The sequence below is a fragment of the Zosterops lateralis genome (genome assembly GCF_965231275.1).
Source record: "Zosterops lateralis genome assembly, chromosome: 9".
Taxonomy (NCBI): domain Eukaryota; kingdom Metazoa; phylum Chordata; class Aves; order Passeriformes; family Zosteropidae; genus Zosterops; species Zosterops lateralis.
This window is the reverse complement of record NC_139769.1, coordinates 3,626,348-3,648,459: the sequence shown is the minus strand read 5'-3', so window position 1 is coordinate 3,648,459 and position 22,112 is coordinate 3,626,348. Positions and strand designations below refer to the sequence as shown.

Sequence of the window (22,112 nt, the reverse complement as noted above, 5' to 3'; positions counted from 1 at the left end):
ATTCTCTGTAAGTCTCGGCCTGACATCATTAAAGGGCATTTGTTGACTGGGGAAAGGCACTAGAGTTTCCCTTCTTGCACTTTTACTTTTTCTTCTGTTAATGTGATCATTTTGAATTTAGTGTTGGCTACAGAATTTTTAGAACTTAAACATGTAATTTTTAGAAGAAAACAGAGTTGCTATGCAGTAGTAAAAATTATTATTCCTCCTCTAGCCCAAGTTACTCGCTTAGCAACAGTCCTAAACTAGATCTGCTGAGCCTGAATGGATGGTTCTGTGTATCTGTTTGCCTGTAAAAACATGAGAAAATCTTTATTTTTTCATGAATGCCAGTAGTATCTTCATTTCTTGATTTTGTTGGAGACAAAATTTGTCCCAGCTAATACCTTTCCTTGATTAATCCACTTGAGTAATGAAGCACATGCCCAACTAGAGCAGCCTGAGCAATGTGACTAACTAGGGTGTGATTCCTCTTGTATTTAAGATAGTGTGAATATTTGGGTGGGCTGGTTCATGCTTTAATGTGGTTTTTGTAAGGGTGGTCAACTACATAATTTTTCATGTGTAGTTTTGACAAATTATCAGGACTTGGATAAGTTCTGTAAAAGAGGAAGGGAACATTTTTCAGGGGCAAGCTAAGAATCAAGCTTTTTCTTCTGAAATAAAGTGTTTTGAACCCTGTGACCAGTCTGCAACGAGCTCTGGGAGACAACAGATTTCTTGGCTGAAATGTTCCCACCTATGGCCCATCTTTTCCCACATACAGCCCAGTGGTGCTGCTCTCTCTCCCACAGCAGATTCTGGAACAGAAGGAGCAAGCAGTGGCACGTAGGAGGAAAAGTGATGTTCAGAGGGAGCACTGGGGTCTCTGGCCACCTACAGAGGGGTCAGAACTGCTGTGGGAGTGCAAGGAAGATGATGCAACATCAGCTGTAATTATTGGAGTGAAATATCTCCCCATCAAATGTAAAGAGCTTTGAGACCTTGAAAGTCTGGTTTAGTTCTTTGTTTAGGCAGCACCTCAAACACCAGAGCCTCTGACTCAGTGCTGCTGCGATATAAAAAGTGAAAAAATACTGTGAAAAATGCTACTGGGACAAAACATGAGATTCTCTGTGCTCCTGACATTGCAAGACACAGGGATCTAAGAATGTTTGACAGTCTGTCATTGTAACCACTGAAACCTTAGAGGTCCAATTAAAACCTCATAAAGAGTAATTCGGTGATGTTTGCATATTTAAAATAAAAGGCTTTCATAGCTCAGCTTTATGGGCATGTATAGACTCTAAGAATTCTGAAAACATTCATGTATTTTTATGAATGTCATGAACTCAAAATTATTTAGCTAATTTTGACACGTCTCTTTTTTTTTTCTCCGCAGGCTTTCACCATTTCTTATAGCCCAAACCACAAATAAAGCATTAAAATTATTGATGTGAGCTAAACAGGAGGGCTATTGCCAAAAATAGCAGTATTCACTCAGGCTCATTCTGTGTAGCTCTGGAAAAATTATTCCCATGTTACAGCAAAGATCACATTTTTTCCTTTCTTCACTAATAGCAAAAATATTACCTTTCAAGTGGTCTGTTATTCCCGCAGCTGGGGGATAAGCAGGTTGGATGAAATTTAAGGTAGCTAAATGAGCAAGGCTTGCCGACCCAGCCTCCTGCTAATACAGTGAATGATTTATGATGCTTTTCTCTCCTGGTGCCTTCCCACCCCCTATTTTTCCCTTCAGGATGACAGCAAAATGAGGCAAACGGGCAAATGAAACCTCGTATTTGACCTAACTGAGCTGCAGGAGCTTTGCTCTTTTTTCTTCCCACTTTAATGGAGAGCACAGGAGCAGTTTCAGGGCATGGTTGGGATGTTCAGAAGGGGTGTTCACAGTCCTGCCTTGCTCTGACCAAAGAGACACTTTAACACCATAGAAAACAAGAAGGACTTTGGAGTTTGGGCAGAATACAGATGTGTACATGCACAGGCTTGTGTAGCATGTCCACATCCTCAGAGAGATTTGGCACTGATGGAAAGACACTTTATCCTCAGATAAGAATCCCATGTGTGGTGCTCCCTTAAAGCCACGATCCTCAGCCTGGGCAACCTCCTCCCCCGTATCAGCAGCAGCTGCTGGTTGGTCTCTAAATGACCTCCACAGTCCTTCAAGGCTCCAGAAGGGAAGGAGCTGTTTTATGGGGTTCAAACTGCAGCCCTGGGAGCTGGAGCACTTTGTGCCAGTCAGTACCAGTGGCAGCCTGGAGACTTGGGGAGGCAGGTGGCCTCTACATAGAAATATAATCAATCCAATAAAGAGCTTAGAAAGAAGGTGAGGCACGTAAAGGAAAGTGGTCTAAAAAGAATTAAATTAAATAACCTCATAATCCTGAGGTTTGTTATGGTTTTGAAGGGAATGAGAGGCAAAGAATTGTCCTTTGCAGTAAGTTTCCTTCAATAGTTACAACTCCAATTACTAAGAAAAGGCACTTTTGTACTTCCTTCAGTCAGTGAGAGTTTGGCTTTGTGCTAAGCAGTGCTGTTTTCTTCTGAGATTAACCAGAGCACAGAAACATGGATTTGTTAGCTGGTGCTCCAGGGGATTTAGAAAACGATTTGAGGAGCACATTTTGGGTCTGGGTTCCCTTACTACCAACGTGCAGGTTTGTAAGAGCCTCACTGCCTGTAGTAACATGAGTATAAACATTCCTTCTCTTCCCCAGATGATTTTAAAAGCTACATTTATTTGTGTGAGATTATAAATTTTGAGATCTTAGAACAGTATCAGTACAATGATCATTACCAGTTTTAAAATCCGTCCTGGAATCCATGATTCAGAAATAAAATGATAATGAGCAAAAATGAGAAAGAAACCTGATATCCCTGTAAAACAAAGCTCAACCACAGCGAGCTCATCAGAGCTGGGATAACAGAGAAAATGGACTAGTGCTGGTGGTGCTTCAGCAGTGACCCTGGAGTCCATCCTGCCTGACTGAAAGCCAGGCTTTTGTGTCTGAAATCAGAAACCCTGCGTTGTACTCTAGCCGTGGACAAACACAGGATGATTAAGAACTTAGTAAGCATCTGTGAAGTGAGACTGAGATCCTCGCTGCCCTCGCTGTGTGTAAAAGGTTTCGCCTTGGAGAACAGCAGCCATAGGAGACAGGGAGGGCAGGGGAAGTGTGGGGGCTCTCAGGGCTGCACGGGGAGAAGCAGCAGAAATGATGATGCAGGTGTAGGGCTGGGAGAGAAAAGCTTGTTAAGCTGAGAGAGCAAAGGCAGGAAGGGAAGGACCCACAGAAAAAGTAGGATCCTGGGAGGGATGTGTATATCCAAGTCCCCTGCTAAATAACGAGGGAAGAAGCACATGCACATCATTATTGTAGGAGTTTCTCTCATTAGATCAAAAGGACAACACCACAGCAATCTGTTGCTTCTGTAGCAAATACAGAGTCCAAGAGGAGGAGGGGACACATGTGGGCAGCAAAGAAAGCTCTTGGAAAACAAGTAAGGAGGCAGCAGGAAAGAAACAGCTCACGGGTGGGGTCAGAGCAGTCCCAGAGCAGTCGGAGAGGAATGAGCAGGCAGATGAGTGGGTGAGGACAGACACCCCTCTGAATGTTGATTGTGGCACAGCCTCCATCTGTCCTGCCTTGGTGCACCCACTCCCAGTGCTAGGAATAAGCTGTCATACCATGGAATCAGATTGCTATTTGTCGTGGTAAAACTGCTGCTGAGAAACACAACCTTTGTCTCCTAGTGAGAGATACAGAAACAATAATAAAATGGTATTTACAGGCCCAAGTTGTGTATCCCACCTTGCAGAAGGTCTTTTTTTCTCCAGACTTCTTTGCCTGTGCCATCACAACATGGAGACTCTGCACTACATCACGGGTGACTTCAGCTTCACTACATCCATGGGTGATTTACCTTTCACTACATCCATGGGTGACTTGCCTTTCTTAAGCTCCAGTAATTCATGGCTGTGAGTCCAAGGCACTTCAATACCAAACAACCTCCACATTAAATAACCACTGCAGGAATTGAGCCTAATGCAAAGCTACATCCAAGAATTCAATAACTTTCACTGTTGATAACCCAGTAAAATTTCAGGGCAGGAACTGAAATTTCTGCCTTACCATCAGAGTAAGGAAAGAACAGAAAAGTCAGACCAGACTTCAGGTTGCTGTTGGATTAGTTCTGTCTGGACTTGAGTAGTTCTCTCTTGACTCCTCTTATGATAGCCTTGAGACTGAGGATTGCCCTACAGCTCCAGATGTTTGAGTTTTGTGCTGCTGATGGAGTCTGTTTCAAAGAACAATCCTGCTTAAAAACCTCAGGAGGGGCTGTGCAAAGGCACAGTGAAATGTCAGAAGTAATGAAATGTGTTTTTATTTTAGCACTGAATTTCCTTTGGAAGTATCAGCCATCACTCTTGGAATGGAATGACTTACAGCTCAACATAAGGGTGTTATCATGTCCTGAACCTGATTTTAATGTGGGTCACATCAGAACCAGGAGAGGTCACCAGCAAATGTGGGCAGGGGTGCCTTCCTGAGGTAACCCTGAGGGTTTCTTTTGTCCTGTTTAAAGTGAGGGAAAAAAGAAATCCAGAGGAAAAAAGGTAGCTAAATCTTGATGCATGTTTTCTTTTTGGAGGGAACACCTGTCTGGGCTGTTCTCTTCATTGTTTACATTCATGAGAAGCAGGAAAGCTCTATTTGCTCTGACTTCATTAGTGGCAGCCCAGTTCTCAAATGAGCACAAAGTTTCTTTTTTTTTTTTTTGCCAGCTCCAAACAGATAAAATTACTACTTGGTCAATTCCATATAACCTTTAAGGCTTTCAATCACAGCAGTAAATGCTACTGTGCCCCAGCTCCTGCTTTTACTAAATTGTATTATAAGCACCTTAATTATAGTCTGTGCTGTCTGATGGGCCACGGAAAAGGTCGTCTTCCAAAAAACACATGATAACAGGGGTGGATCCTGGGCTTTTTTTGTCTGTTGGGAAAAGAAAGGGCTTTGCAGAGCAGATTAATAGTAAACAATGTTAATCTAAATATATCTCAAGACACAAAATATCACATTCCTTCAGGCTCGCCTTCTCGGGGGGTACTGGCATTAACCATGGTACCTTGGGGATTGCTGCTCAAAGCCAGGCTCCTCCTCTGCCAGGCAGAGCTCAAACCAGGTCTGCTTTTGTTGTCATTCCACGCTGAGCTCCAGCAGTACAGTGAGTACACCCTCACTTGTGCTGCTTTTAGCAGGGCTCCCAGGTTGAGATCTAGTTCAAGGGCAGAGGAGTGAACAGAAACACCCGCCGGGACTTCACGGTGGTTTGCGCCAATTCTCCACGCCACTGCCAAAGAGAAGCGCCAGACCTGGGGCTCACAGATGGATTAATGCCCCTCTACAGCCCCTGTCTGCCTCTCTACTTATTTAATTATTTTTATAGGTCAGATCAAATATAAGTTGGAGGCAGCTTTTCGAGTGTGCAGCAGAGCATCTGGCCGGGCCCGTTAATGGCATGGCTCTGGGCCTTGGGGCAGGCGGGCTATCCTTATCACCTTGGCCGGCTGCCAGCCCCAAAGAATAATCCATTAACGTCTGCCCCGCTGGCATTCTTGCCAAATACAAGGGATATCTTTTAAATAAACATTGGCAGTTCCCAGTCGGAGGAAAGAGAAAGGGAGTAGAGGAAAAACAATCCTTGACATTTCAGTGACTTTGCAGGGCAAGCTGACACCTGGTACCACCCTTATCTGCGGGTGTTTGTGCAGAGCTGCAAAACAGCTTCTTCTCTTGGCCCTTTTGCTTTCTTTAAATAGAACTGGGAAGACTGATAATGATAGGAGTAACTTTCTTGGATAGGTATTCTTTGCCTTTTCTTTTTCCAGGCTGGGGAGACCCTGTGTTAACATCTGGGCTCCTGTTTTCCTCCCAAGCACAGCAGAATAGTGTGGCAGCTTTCCTGCCTCGCACTCTGCCAACAATATTTTTTTCCCACAGTTTCCCTCCCTAGTGGATTAGATACAATGTGGATTTACTTTCAGGGGGGCATTTTCCCACCTGACTTCCAATCTCTTCATTCATCAAACCCAACAGCCACATGGATCTGCCAGGAATCAGAGCTGGGGCTCACCCCATTCTCAGCATTCCTCGGGAAGGGCTCTTTTTGTTTGTTTCAACTTCATTTCAAGTTTTTGGGGTTTTTTTGTCTCTGTAGCCAAACTCTCAATGACAGCTTGAGGTTTATTTTTCCAGCTGTTATATTTTCCTTCATAGCAATAAAATTACTTGTTTGGATATTTCACTGTATCAATAAATGAGCTGTCGAGGTTTTATTTTTGCAGTCCAGTTAAGATCTGGAGTAGGATTCATTTGTCTGGAATTTGATTTGGAGACAGTAAAAAATTTGGGGTTGAAAAAATAATATAGGGACAAACCTAGAGTTTGCTACCCAGGTCTGAAACTGGCTTTCCTTTCTGCTGATTTTGCCTTGATTCACTGATTGCACTGATGCTGCCTCAGTGTTCATCAGAGGTAAACAAGGGCATAAACTCTTTTATTTCATCTTTCTAACAAGTTAATTAAAAGATTGGACGGTATGAAGGATTTTCAATATTGATTGTAAGGCTATTTTGGTACTAAAATCTCTGCTGCTAAGGACTTGAGATTTTGCAACAACTGTCTTGCCAAAATTTCCTCAAAATTTCTATCTGTAATATATTGTATATTTATATTGAATTTGCAGCACTGTGTTTTGCTTTTCGTGTGAGTGTTGAAGCTATTCCTATCTTTCCCTCAGTTTCAGAATCAACACCATCCCCACCCATGATTAAACTTATAAGATTAGCACTATTTGTGAATTTTCTGCTGCAGCTAGAAGTTTCCTCTAATGCTTTAACTTGTGTGTGGGATGGGGCAGAGGAAGCACCCTGCCTGCTGCTGGGCCTGGGGACAGGCTGACAAAGTGCAGAAAGCATTTTTTTTTGACCAGATCCTCATTTTAGGGCATTAAGCTTTTATGTCTCAACACTTCCCTTTTTGAAGCATGGTGACATTTGAATATGTCAATGTGTTTTCAATGAAGATAACTTAATCACCAGCACTGGGAGCTTGTATATCTCCTAATTAAATTGGAACCAATCTGAATCTCCCCAAACCAATCTTTGCTATATTTTTAGTTCAATCTGTCGCTCCACCCCTGGCCAGCCTGTATATGGTAAACCTTCTGCTATTTCCTGCTTGGTTATTTAATGCTGGAGCCAAGCTACTTTCAGTTCCTGAAGCAGAACCAAGCAAATCAAATGTGGTTAGCATGGAGTTAACTGGAAACATTCCCAAAAGATAGCAGATTTTTTTTTCCTAAACACATACTGATCCACCTACAGTGGAAAAGAAACATCATTTGCAAATCATGACCTCTTCACTCTGGGTAGCTTCTGTCTGGACATTTGCAGACCTTGTTGATAGTCTGTGCTTAAAAAGGATTATCAACAAGACACTGTAGGATTTTCACAAGCAGATTGTAATTGAAAATGCAGTGGAAGTCATTCAAATACTGCAACTGGTGTGTGAAAAAGGGACAAGAGAAGAAGTGTATCATGCTGAGGGACTGCTTAAAATTGCTAAATGGATACCCAGTAATTGTAGATCCCTGTACCTGGATTAAGGTAACACAACTATTGCTCTACTTTCATTGTTTTGTTAGACTGTACCAACAGGGAGTGGTTTTTTTGCTGACCAGGGAGATCCCTAAATCCAGGTGTGCTCCAGTAAGGACAAAGGAGCAGCAGCAGTTGCTGTGTGGGCTAATAAAACCCTTCAGTGGGCATGGAGCACTTCGTCCATCTGAGTTCAAATCTGGAGCTGTTAATTGAGTTTAGATCAGTCTGAGAGACTTCTCCTCCAGGGGAAACAGCGTGGCTGCCCCCTGAAGTGTGAGGGTGAAGGGTAAATAAATACAGAATTGCTGCATTCAGAAGAGGCTATTGATGAGTGCCAGGTGAGGCCTGTGTCCTGCTTTCCCAAAAGAAATCCTAACAAGTTCTTTGTAGAATACTCCAGTGGGTTCCTGTACAATTGTCATCAGCACCTGCTTTCCTGGATGATAAAACTTGCAGGGCAGAGAGGATAAAGAAATGTCTGGATTTCTCTTCCAGTGACTTTTCAAGCTGTTCTTCTAATTTAGGGTAGAAGTCTTGAAAATAAAATCCCAGGTGTTTAGTGAAAATAAAAAGTTGAATACAGGGCAGAGGCCCAGGTTGTGTCTTCCTTTCTTGTGCGTCTCCCTCTCCCCCTGTATTGCAATAGAGAAAAAAACATTTACTAGACACTGGGGAATCCTTGTAGGAATTTGTTTTAAGGAACAAAATCAATAACAAATCCAGCTTCAGCAGCTCTTCTGTTCACAGGGCTAATTGTTTAAAATAAGGAATGCAGTAATAAAGACATTCTGCTTCAGGCTTCTCTCTTTCAGAAAGCCTGCAAGTTTCTAACCCAGATTTCAAGAACAACAATGTGTAGCTGTACTGGAACAAGTGCTATTTTTAAGTTTCCTGTGGTTTGAGGAATTGTCAGATTTCTCTGTCTGAAGGATCAAGGGATCCAGAAAGCCAGTTCTGAGTTTCTGGTTTGAAGGTTGAAGGAATAAAAAAAAATGAACAGACAGTGATTTTCTGCATTGTAGCAGATGAAAGAAAAGATGAAAGATCTCAGCCATGCCATGTCAATCCAGAGCAGCTCCAGCAACTGCAGACTTTAGTTCAATAAATATTATTTAACCTAGTTCAGGAAAATCCCTCCACTACAACAAAACAAGTTTTTCCACTATTAGGGGTCATGACCGTATCTACGGAAGCAGCCCACGCTGATAAACTGTTGCACAACTGATACTGAGCAAGTCTTCAAAGAGCAAAAACTGCACCAGCTGAGCTGGGTCTGTCTGGCAGGCCAGGCCAGGTGAAGTGATCTCATCTGCCCTCCCTGTGCTATCGAATTCCAGCCACTTGTGCACAGGAGATGCCTTTTTTTGGTACAAGCAGAGCCAGTTCACATGCAGAGATCTGTCTATTCCAGTAAATGTCCCATTGCCCATGGAAAGGTGCTGTCTGTCTTCCAGCTGCATCCATGATTTGTGGATTCTTAGGCAGTAGTTGAAGCTCTGCTGGCTCTCACTGCAATGGTTGTTCCTATGTCTGTGAGTTATCAGGTCTGGAATAACTTGTGTTAAGACCACACAATAAAAACAAATCTATTTTTTGTTATTATAACACAGTAGATGTTGTTTAGGGGGTTGACTTGCTCCCTGTGCCTCTATTGTTTCACAACCAGCAGTGCTCAGGAACATCTCTCTTCTGTGTCTCTCCTGCCCATGCCCCACAAATAACAATAGTTATGATTAAATTTAAAAAGCACAGTACTTGTAAAGGGGAAGAAGAAGGCAGAGAAGAGGAAAGAGTTTGTTTTTATGCAGACTGAAACATCCCAGCAGCAGAAATGATGGCACTTAGAGGAATATCACTATGTCCTGAATACAATACAATTCCCTCACTGCCTGGAAACTAAACACTTAGGTAGGGATGCATTTGACCCTTGAGTAATTGTGTAGCATCTCAAATGGGTATGATTTTATTTAATAAACATCACATTTTATGCCTTACAGTGCACTGATCCTAGGAACAGACTTAAAAATCTGATCTGGGAATTGTACACAAATGAGCAGTTGCATGGCTTATAAATTGTGGTGTGGCTTTACAATGAAAAATGACACATCTGGCATCTAGCTGAAAGAGCTTTTTCACTTTTTCTTTTTCCTAGCCCAAAGTGCTTTCTCCAGGGGAAAAAAAAATATAAGTCAACTTGCCTGAAATAACACACTTTCAGCATTAGCAGTAAAGGCTATCTGTGGTCTGTGCAAGTGGAGAGAATATCTCATATACAATCAGCACATTATGTTGTTGTCCAAAACAAAACTGGAAAATTTTAAGAACAACCACTGTATAATGTCAGATTATCACGGCGTCTGGTTTTGGGAGCCTTGCTCTCTTCTTTGAGGGTTATTATGCCAACATATGAAAGAGAAAACTAAATGGAAACCAAGAAAGATATCATTTTCCTTTCCTCCTCCCCCCCCTCCCTTCTTTTCCTGTTGGGAGTGTTTCTGTTTGTCTGCATAAAACTTACCCATTCCAATCCCTAACTACTATTTAAGGTTGCCTGCCAGCCTGGGAAGTTGTTATGCAGGTTGCACTTAAATAGCTCACGTTTGACTGCAGAGCACCTGTTGGTTGACTTGGAGACAGTAAAATTCAGGGCAAAGGCTTCCCAAACACAAAGGGTTGCTTGTGGAAAAAGACCTTGTTGATCTTGGATGGAGTTATAACCAGCCCTCGATGCCTTTAGTGGGGCATTGTATGGTGCACTAAGTCTGTACATGTGTTTCTGTGTGTGAAAAAACAACACCTGAGCTAAACAGAGAGCACAGGGCTAACGGGCTTTCTTCAGGTGTGTTTTATGGAGCACTTTTGAAAGGACTTTTTGTGTAGGGCCCTTGGAAACTCTTTTCAAAGCCCTGCTCAGAAGTGCCGGGGCCCGTGGGCCACCTTCCCGCTCAGGGCGTGCATCATGTGCCTCACGTCTTCCCAGGGCAGACTTGGGTCTGTCAGGTCGGGTGTTCCAGACCCTGAGAGGGTCTTTTGCCTTGATGGGAGGTGGAGAAGCTTGAAGTAAAAGTTTTACAGCAAAGTAAAAAATTTTTTACAATTCTTCTGCCAGCCCCAGTTGGTTCAGCTGGCAGCACACACTGCTGCACCCTCAGCTCTGCTCTGCGCTCTCCAGAGGCATCGCTCCTGCTCTTGGAGTCAGCTCTGTGTCCTGACTCATTCACTGCTGGGCTTGTGCCTCGTTTTGTGGGGCAAAACCACTGGGATAACCTTGAGAAGATCAAAATAAAGTACTTCGAAGTGACACATGGGCGCAGAATTAATTTTCGAGTATATTTAGGAATAATATTGTCATTCAGTTGTTCTTTACAGGAGTGTGCTTGTTTGGGAAGATAGACAAGCAGAACTTTTCATGACAATACAGTTGACCTATGAAATGACTTATTAATTTTCAGAAATTTTGCTTTAAAGAGCTACTCTAAAATGCTGAGATCCATGAAGCTGCTCCCCAGAAGACATCAGTCGTTTAACCCAGAGCTCACAAGAGTCTTTGAACATCTTTTTGTTTTGCTGCTTGGTTTTAGTTATTGCTACAATTAGTTATTGCAGGTTAGTTACAATTTAGTTATTGCAGATTCTTTCAATGACCCGTGTGTCTTTCCCCAGCAGCTCTCAGGTGAGGCTGTTTGTGCAAAGGGAGATTTCATAAAATCAGACAATATCCTGAGTTGGAAAGGACATAGAAGGATCATCCAAGTCCCACTCCTGGCTCTAATTTGCCAGAGGACAGGACATCCTCTTCCATCCACAGTGCCTCAAGGAGCCATGTAGGCTGGTAGGTATTTCTTACCATTTGAGTTACTTCAAACCTTTCTTTTATCATTTCAACCACTGTGCAAGGCAGCACCTCTGCAATCTTGCTGAGTTTGGGATTTCCCACCACATACACCCCCTGTGCCTTTTACCCCACTCCAAATGCCAGGACGAACATCCTGTTTTGAATATCAGGCATCAAGGCTCAGGGTGAGGGAAAGCCAAGCATTGCACTGTCTGCAGGCAACAAAACAATCTTCTGCTGCAGTTTTTGTTTAAAACTTGATTATTTGTGCAGGCTGGATGCTGAAACATTTGGTTTGGAACTGGACAAGCAGAACTGACAAACTGGATGGTTGCCCATAACGAAGGCAGAGAAAGGAGGAGCCTCTGGTATCTTTGAAGTACTTGACTGGTCTTTTCAGCAGGTATTTTTCCAATTCACAGCAGGCCACTGACAGCAGAAAGTGCCACAGCAGCAGCCTCAGCAGTGAAACCGTTACAATGGGAGGGAGATAAAGTGAAGGATTTGTTGGAGGGGCAGTGCCAGGAAACGGCTGAGACACCACATGACAGAGGATGTGCCCTCTGCAGCTCAGGGACTATTTACTTACAGGCGAGACTTCACCAGACTCCACCAAGGGCAGTTCTGGCGAGTTATTTGAATTACCTGACCCACTTGCAGGAGGAAGTCATTATAGAGATAGTAAATACCTACCCCACCCCTGCTAGGCAGACAGACTCTTTGCCAAAATGGTCTAGCTCAGCTTCTCAGAATATAAAATATTGTACCTTTCTAGTTGAAACTGGCATTGCAAAGCCATCAGAAACTGCTGCTGTTCCAGTAAACTGCTCCATTTCTTGGCATTCAACCATTGTGAAGAGAGCTTCCAGGATTTATGTCTTACCACCACCTGGAGCACAAATAATACGCGAAGAGTAAGTTGGAAATTTTTCTTAAGGTGCAAATCTCTTGCTTCTCACATTGATGGGAAAAGCTCCCAGGCCTTCTGGCAGTCAGGGAAGTCGCCTGTGATGGAGATTCTGAGAAGAGCTTTACACAAGCATTCATTTGAAGTGTTAAATAGACTCCAACACAGTTTTTCCTAGACTTTTTTTGTTTTACTTTCTTGTATGAAAGCTGCAAGTAACTTAGCACACATAACACAGAATCATGGAGTTGTGAAGGTTGGAATAGACCTCTGAGATCATCAGATCCAACTGCCAACCCTGCACCACCCCCCTGTTCATCACTAACATGTCCTCAAGTGCCATATCCACACTTCTTTTGAATACTTAACATGCTTGGTGATTAATTATTGTTCACTGATGGATGGATTTTAAAATTTCAAGGAGAAGCTTGAAACATTACCTACAAGTTGTCATATTTTTAAAAAAATCATGTTACTATTATAGTAAGTTGCAACTGTAAATTCTTTCCCATTTGAATCAATGAGATTTCACCAAGATCTGTGGCCTGCACAATGGTGACCTTTAGCATAACCCTGCAAATTATCACCAAAATAAGATTCTAATCTTGCTTAGACCCAGAATATAGTTGGAGGAAGTCCATGAAAAGACAAAAGATTTATACTAATGTAGCAAAGAGCAGGTCTGGGCCAAAGTAGACATCAATTTAAGAGGACTTACTTCTAATTAGAATGATGATGGCCTTTGCTTGGACTATAGGAACAGGTGATGATGGGAAAGGAAGGAGAAAAGAACTGGCATGTCTTCTGCAGCACAAAGATCTCAGCTTAATTTTCCTTATATTTTCTGAGACTTATGTGAATCTTACCCAGGACTTCAGGCACTGAGATGCTGGGATGGGGTGAAACAGGCCATATGAAGACAGAACAGAAACTGAAGTAAAATTTTTAATTCCTTTAAAAGGTCTCTGGTCAGAATTTAGGGGGTAATTCTCCATTTGAGAAACCCAGGAGATGAACATGCCCATCCTCTGCAGAGCTGGAGAAGTCTTTGCTGAAGTTGGCCTGATCTACCTGTACCCACAGGGCTCAGCTTGTGCTGTGACTTCTCAGAGCACCACATGCTCATGGCCTGGGTTGGGCTGCCTTAGGAGAGATCACAACCAAGTTAAAGGAGATTTATTCTCCTGTTCTCCAGGGAGATTTGTCATCTTTGTACAGTTTATGGACAATGTGTTATATTGGGCTCACCAGGGAGTTTAATGCACTAAGGCAAAGGTCTATAAGGGGCATCTAGAGGCACCCAGCTCTGAGGTTGAGATTCAGAAGCTTTAATTAGGGGTCTCTTGCACAGTGATTTGGGAAAATTCAGTGCCTACTAATGAGATTCACATGTATGAGTATCCTGAGTGCAGGCATTGAGGTAGTGAGCTGGAAAAGTACTGATGAAAAGGATGTGTTTCTGTGCTTTGGTTGGTACCTCAGGTCCTCTCTGGGATCTGGCCCTGAATGCTGAAGCTTTATGTGTTTACAGTTGCACTGAGTTTCCTTAAGGAAATAAATAAAACCAAAAGTTTTTTTGTTTGACACTGCTATTAAAGTAGAAAGCTGAACACCAAACTGCTCAGGAGGCCCAGAGCTAAACTGGAGCCACTGGAGCCTTGTTTCTATTCGAGTTTTGAATGCCCTTCATCAACTAATCACTGCCTGGCACAGTATTAAATTTAATCACTGAACTCCAAAACACTGTAATGTGTCTACCTACTCCATGGTTCCATTTGGATGGAAATTTTCTATCTCGTTTAAAGACTATTAAAGCCCTGCCTTTCTTGCTCAGAACAAAAGGGTATTGTTGGATTTGTTTTTCGTGAGGTTTGTATTCAACAAAAGATGATTATTCTGTCTGCTCAGTGCTGAGATCCCTGTGAACATGTAGACATCCTCTCTACTTGCTTTTCTTTCTCCTAGCTGACTACAAAATAGAAACATTTCCTTCTCACAGAAGTGTACGGTCGATATGCACAAAAGCAGATGTTATTTACCAAAACTTTCAAGGTTTTCCTAACGTAGGTATTAATTAAAAAGTTGATGTGAGGCATAATTGAATAAAGAAGCAGCGTTGCAAGGCACAGCAGGAGCAGCAGTGAGACTAATACACATTTATGATTAAAAATTCATCTTTCATGGAACAAAAACTGTTGTTTCAGTAAAAACCTTTTGACCTTTTAAGAGCGATGTGGCAAACCCACAAACACGGAGTTGTTTGTTTGGTCCCTGTTATTGCCATCACACTGTAACCTAGGGAGAAAAGCTTTTTTGATCCTCCTGTGGGCAGGAGAGCAGGATTCTTGCTTTTGGAGAGCTCAAGAGCTCACAGCCCATTCACAGTGGGTTGACTTTTAAAAGACCCATTTATTGAGTGACACAAGGTGCAAATTATGACTCACTCTGCATAGGTTAAGTTTGTGAAAAATCAACCTATATTCATCTCCTGAGCACCTACACAGCTGCTTAATCCATTTATTATCTCTGGGGTCCCACTAACCCTTTGAAAGGAGGAAAAGTGATCTGCAACACAGCTCAGCCAAACCGATGTTGTTATCCAGGGAATTAAAGTTTTTCTCTTATCAGATCTAGTGAGGAGCAGATTTTCTTCTCCCTGGCCAGAATTAGCTCACAGAGTGGCCCAGCAATCAGAGTTTGAACATTTCCTCCCATTCCAACAGCCCTCACAAAAAGTCCATCAGTTGCTGGTGTTTGCTGGTATGTGACACTGTTTTCCAGGCCTCACTCAGATGAGCCAGATGCTCTTCAGTGTCTGAGTCCTCTAATGATCTCGCAATGGTACTGTAAGTAATTGTTGTTCATTATAAATAGCTTTTTAAGCAGAAGTGTGGTGCTAGTCTGGCATGCTTTATTAGCTGAAACATCTCCTTGTCTTTCCCACTTGTATCACAACCTATTTTCCCAGTGGATTTGAGGGTTTGGGAGCAGTTTTGATGTGTTTGCAGGGCCTTTCAAAGGACAGAATCCCCTCTTCACCTTCTCCACCCATCTCCTCCCCCGTCTTCCCTCCTTTCAAAGGGAGAGCACCAGGAAGTTTGGAGATTCAGATGTGGTTCCTAAACCTCTGTCAATGAGGAAGGTCTCCTGTGCTGCTGGAAATGGTGTGCAGCCACTGGTTCCTGTATTTCAACTCTCCTTCCTCTCAGGAAACCCAGAGTCCAAGAGAAGGAAAACCCCAAATGACCCTTGTACAGGTCATTGCAAAAAGTGATGGTTGCTTAAAAAGGGTGTTACCTTGTGTGGCTTCATTTCTCCACCTATCCCTCTTCTGCATGTTTTACAAATAGTGGCGGCTGTTACAGGCTGGCATTACAGGATGGACACTGAGAAATGAAGTGTCTCTTTCTTTGACCCCTTGTTTTCAGTCCTAACTCAGCACAATTTTCCTTTCCTGGTAATAAGGCTGGGCTAGAGGAGGGACTATACCTCCTCTTGTTACTGTGGGTGATTAAACACTGCAAAAAAGCTTTTCTCCAATATTGAATCAAATGCTGAAATTAATTTACTTCCTCTCTGTTCATAAATACTGTGTGTCAACCTTCTGCAAGCCACAGTTTGCTAACCTACTCCCAGAGATTCCTGCAGAGAGGAAGTGGCAAAATTGCATGTAAGATTATTGACAGAAAACTAATGTGAAGAATGAACATTGGCCAGATACCTGTCTGTGTCTTTACTCAGGGAACACGTATTACCCTCTGACTTTCATGGTCAATCACAACTAAACATAAAATGTGAGTTTCACAGCCCATGTAGGAGATTGGAATTGAGTATAAAGATATATATGCTGTTGTGTTTAAGCCCATAATAAACCTTACTCATGAATAATAGATGCATTTAAAGGAAATTACGATCTGCTCCTGTTTAATCTTTGAAAGAAAAAAACCCCAACAAATTAGCTTATAAATTCTCTAATGGTTTATTCTTTAGGGCAGAACAATGGAGGCATGGTATGAAACTCACTGGAATCAATAAAAAGACCCTCATTTTATGCCCCAAATTTGTAACCCACACAGAAGTCTGTTATGGCAGCTGCCACCTTTACTAACACACCAGGGTTCAGCCTGGGTTCCTCCAGGGCTACAGCAGTCAGTAATGGCTCTAAAGTCTGGCTGGAGCAGCCTGCTGTGCTATTCCCTGTGGATCAGGCACAGGGCTGGACCTGTACCATGCACTCACCTGTGCCTTACGTCAGTGAGTCTACTATGTGCTGTTCCACTTGTGGCTCTTGTAAATGAACCTGGGAAATAAGCGGCTTTTTCGGCCCATGCTGCTGCTGAAACGTGACCCAAGGCTCAGGTAGGTTCCAGCTGTGATCCCTCTCCCTGCCCATGAACGTACATTTCTGTTCTCAGGACGTTAGAGCTCCTTCTACACGGGCAGAGATTGTAAAAACAAAATGAACAACGTTCTCTGTGTACAGTGGAGTTATTTAAAGTGCCTGAGGGTTTGAACATAAGCAGACACTGTGTTCACATGCAGTATAAGCAGGAGTTCTGAGTTTTGGCATTTAAAATGACAATTAAAAAATACAGCAGGCATGTTTCAGCAACTTGAGTTGCCATAAACGTCCAGAGAAGGATTCTAACAAAAGTAAAGATTCATTGTAAAGATTGTTTTCTTTTTTTTTTTTTTGTGTTCTACCTCAGTTTTCAGTGTGATGTGTTGTAACACACCACAAAACTAAAGAGCAGAAGGTGTCTCCTGCATTGGAAACTCTTGTACATCAAAAAATGCTTTTTTGGGAGAAGCAAAGTTTACAGACTGTTTGGCTCTGTTCAGGTAATTGTTTTAGCTTCCTGCTCAGGAGTTTTCAAAAAAACCTTGAAGAGAAAAAGCCCCAGAGAAGCCTGGGAGGTGAAAAACACTTTTTCTCCTCAACAAGGAAACAAACACAATAGACTCAAAATTGGTCCCTGGCACAATTCTGGGTACCATGCCACTACCTGAATTTTCTTAGAAATATTTACCACAGGAATGAGATTTCTGCATTGTCACGCAGTTCTTCCCACTGTAGTCTCCTGACGGCTTGCCAAGGACTGAGAATTGTACACTGTATCCTGTCCCTTTAAGGAACATGGTGTTTACAAAAATATAAGGCACCTCTTGTTGTGTTTTAGGCATTAAGGTGAGAAGAAGAACCTGAATCTCAAGTTAAGCATTTAATTACAAGGCTTTTCTTCCTCAGTAATTTTTTGCCTGCCACTTGTAAACCTTTGGCAAAAAGAATTCCCCAGCTTCTTTGGCTTGTGAACCTGAATGTCACATCAATCAACATGTAAATCTCCAAAATGCTTTGAGATGTTGTTGTGACATTGAGTGGCATTTCCCCTAGGATGGTCAGCTCTTTCCAAGCCTTAAAATGGGAGACAGAGCACAGTTTGTTGTTAGATAGTTCTGAACTCCATCTTTTCTCTTTGGGACACTTTAGCAATGTTTATTCTGTGCTTGTATTGAAACTTCACAGTCATCCCCATCCCACCTAGAGATGCTCAGCCAAAATTAATCCCCTCCAGCTTCCCTGGGTTTGTCTCAGTCCCCTCCTCACCATGGGAGTTGTGTGGCTCCTGTTTACTGAATGCCAGCATTGGGATTGTTTTTCAGGACTAAGTGAGAAGTAGGTTCCTGCCCTAAGTTGCACAACACTCTGTGTTAGTGATCCAGTGTCTCAATCAAGGCAGGAAGAAGTAAGGAAACTGCTTTATCCTCCTGAGTGCTCAAACCAATCCCCAGGGACTGGGAATGGGACATCTGTTAGAAAAGAGGGAGATAGAAGGTATCTCAGGGCTGCATTTGTTTCCTGTGGCTGTGCCTTTGGTTTGTTTTATCCCTTTCCTCTCCCCCTTACCACAGTTCAGGACTGTATATGAGCTCTTTTCTCCCCTTTACCTTTATTTATTTCCTTTACTGAGGCAATCATTTTGCAATCTGAGGGATTCAGAGCCAATCCCATTCTCCCTTTCTACCTTGCTGTGTCTTTTTTCTGACCCTGCCACAGCTGCAATGCCACGCTGTGAACCAAAACTCAAAGGTCCTTTTTGTTTGTTCGATTCTGGCTTTGCATTCCTTCCCTTTCCCTTGCATTCCTGCTCAGTGTAGCCCTAGCAGCTCTCTTCTCTCATGTGGAGCATCAGGCACATCCCCCAGGCCTCCTGCTGAAATCTTTCCCTCCCTGAAACATGACCTTGTGCTGGATCTCACTCCTCATGCAGGTGCTCAGCACAGAACAAACTTCAAGTCTAATTAAGAGCTCTTTAGGGGGTGAAGTGGGCTTGAGATGAAGTACAATTTTAACATTCATCCTTTATTCAGGGCAAATTGGATGTTAATTGTAGTGACACTGCTGTGGTGGACAGTCTTTCTAGCTCTGAGTGTTGTGCAATAGCAGCTGCGTGACTTCTTCATCTGTACAATCAACCTGAAACTGTCTCAATTAAATCACATTTGTAATTGCTGCTGCCATGACGATCCTAAGGGGAAAAGCAGCTGCAAGAGGGCTCCAAAATCCTGTCTCCAAGTCCTGTACCTTGCTGAACATTGCCAGTTGCTTCTCTGGTCATGGAGACCTGGAGCTCACCTGAACATGGAACAGATTTGAATAATCCCTTTCACCTGTTGTACAGCACATTTTTGTTCCTTGCCTTTCCTTTGCTCGTCCTTTGCCCAAGCCAGTCATAACCAACAAAACTTCAGCTGTTTGGCCAAGTGTGTCACAAGCCACTGCACCTTAGTCTTGGGAAATTCATCTTGCTGTTCCAAAAATTCCTCACACTCCTTGACATTTGCTCCTGTGGGTATTTGTAGACTGTTATGTCTGCCTTTACTTGTTGTTTAACCATTTAACTGTGTCCTCATAAATCATGCCCCCCTAGTCTTTAGCTGGGCTCCCTGCCTGTGCTCCTAAGTGTGAAAACTCCAGGCTGAGTCCACCCTTTCCATGTCTACTCCCCACAGGATTCTGTTGGTGGCACAGAGTAGTTGCTCAAGCCATGATTTCATTCCTGGCTTGTTGCATGATCCCTTCCTGATCAAAGGATCTCTGGTTCTCTGCAGCAATTCTCTGGTTTTATTTCCCAGGTCCTCCCACATTCTCCTAAGACTTGTTCCACCTCTTCCCCTGACTTAAAACCCCCAATTCAGGCTCCTTGCCCCTTCTCCCCAAGAGCACAACTTCTGGGAGTAGCAGAGGCAGGGAGCATCCCTGCAGTCATTCTGTTTCCACTGCCTTCATCCCTCAGTCTTTCCTGAAGGATTTTCCTGAAGTCAGAATTTGTTTCCAGGGGTATCCACAGCACATCTCCCACCTGGATCTCTGGTGGTGCAGCTCCCTGGAGCAGGGTAAGGAAGAGTAACTGGCTGGATTCAAACCTCCTCTTCCCAAATGTGTGGCAGGAGCTGGTGGACAGGGAGCTGGGCTACACATTTACCACAACATGGGAAATTCTGGCTTTTTTGCCCCCTCCTCTGGGCACCTGTCTGCATACTTGGAGTCTGGACTTAACACATACAAATTTCAGGAGCTTTGTGGTGAGGACAGGATATGCTGTTGATTAAAGCATCTTGGAAACTATCTGGATCTTAAATTAATTGCCACAAAATATTACTAGGAAGAAGAGAACCCTCCAAAAGGTGCATTTACCCAGTTTATGAGGACACTTATGATGACTACAGCAAGGACTGAAAATAATTAAGAGTTGTGTAAGGCACAGCAATTACTTCAGAGTGCAAATGAGGCTTTGACTTTTAGGGAGAAGAAAGGAACTTCTTGTGGGCAGATTTGCCCATAGCTGCCTATTGCAAACTTCCTTTTACTTTTTTGTTACATTTTTGTGCGTGGTTGCAACCACAGATACAAGAAGGACCAGAGAGATCCCTAATCTGGCACTGGGTATCATCCAATCAGTTTAGCATGTTGTACCATCATGTGCAAAGCGCAGTGTTGTTCCCTTTTCAGCTGATACAAATTTGGAAGTTGCAAAGTGATCACTAAAGCAAGAGGATGTGATGGAAGACATTTATTTTCCTAAAAGCTCAGAAACTCTAGACAAGCCTCCAGTCTATGCTGTGTTTCCTTCCTACTTGTACATTCACTTTATCTCCTCCACTCTCACCTCGTGTTAACTGGGGCTGATCCCTGCAGTGGGGTCTCCTTCAGGGCTCTTCCATCTCCAGGTTGGAAGAATCATCCATTTGCCTTGTGGCAGAGGAAGAATTCAGTTCTGAATTTGGGACGATGTGTTGAAAAGCTACGTTTGTTTTGCCTCTGAGCTCCAGAGTTTTAAACCACCCTTTAAAACTCTGAACATGAGCCAGAGGGTCCAATATGACCGTGAGTTGACCTGGGAAGTTTAGTCTTGATTAATGGCTTTGTTCAATAATTCTACTTGTTCATTTATCTTTCCATAAACATTAAAATCATGCAATCTTTCTCCTCTAAAATAAAGGAAATTCTTATAAGAAATTCAAGTCTCAGCATGGGGTTTTTTGTTTCTTTAAGTGTACACATGCACTTTTAAAATTTTGTTGAATAACTCCCTTAGCCACATTTCCCCCCTCTGTTTAAATCTCTTCAGACATAAGGCAAGTACAGAGGAAGAACTCCAAGTGTAAAAAAGAAAAATCTTGTTCCTCCCTCAGATCTCCAAAATCATGGCTAAGTGTTGCACGTTTATTTAAGCTGTTGTAGAAAAAGCCACTGGTGTTCAGCAAATTATATTAGATTTTCAAAACCTTGGCAATTTTTTTTTTTTTTTTTTTTTTTTTTTTTTTTTTTTTTTTTTTTTTTTGGGTCCCACATGAGAAAGAATAACTGCAATAATCCACTTGGTAGTGAGGGTCTTTCAGTTCTGCCTGGTTAGTAGTTTGGTAAAAGTTTAAATATTTATTCACCAGGAAAGGTTAGTCCCTGCCATGCCATCTCATACTCTACTTCAGGGTTTTATGTTCTTTTTCTGGGCCTTTTTCACCAGGTCCAGGAAGTCTGACCTCTCTTATTGGCTTCTCATTGCTCCATTCTATATTGATCATGCTGGAATGATGATCTCTACAGAAGGTCCTGAAATCTTTCCTTTAAGTATTGAGTCTGCCCTGGTATGGGATACAGACTCCTCAGACTAAGCCAGAAACGAAGCTGAAATCACTTCTGAAAGTGAGGTTGGATGTTTAAAATCAACCAGAGGAGATCTCATTGGAAATGTCCTCATCATCACTATCCTCTGCTTCAAAAAGCATGAAGATTGTATCAGGCTGTCTGATAGAAACAGGTTCTGCACTGGTATTGCACAAACAAATGTGGGAACGCTGCAGTTTCAGAATCAATTAGGATCTGTAACCCCTGTGACCTCCTCATGAGCTGTGAGGGTCTTTCAAGCTAAGAACCTTTGTGTTGCCTGTGTGAAACAGTTCCAGCTTTCTCTGCTGGGCAAACATGGAATCCTTGGCGTAGTGCTGATCCCATGAAATGGCCTCATGCCCACTGACTCAGGGCACTGTGTATAAATTGGGTGAGCAAAAGCTAATTACCTCCTGTAAAGCACCTCTCCTCTTGAATCCTATGGGCCATTTCATCCCATGACTAATTGCATATCTTCTCATTTACATTTGAGCCAGCCTCCACAGAAGGTAGTAGGAGTTAATTCCCTGAT

At 42.7% G+C, this 22,112-nt stretch overlaps 1 long non-coding RNA gene across 6 annotated transcripts in view; it reads left to right on the top strand.

The window, feature by feature from the left end:
* The window catches only part of LOC310912885, a 139,193-nt gene that overhangs the window by 62,443 nt on the left and 54,638 nt on the right, over positions 1 to 22,112 (top strand). For 5 of the 6 annotated variants that reach the window (XR_014590735.1, XR_014590736.1, XR_014590737.1 and 2 more), the window contains one exon: positions 15,190 to 15,254. This is a non-coding gene — a long non-coding RNA (uncharacterized lncRNA). Of the gene's footprint in view, positions 1 to 4,394; positions 4,521 to 15,189; positions 15,255 to 22,112 lie in introns of those variants that run through there. The other variant, XR_014590740.1, reaches the window with a different exon arrangement.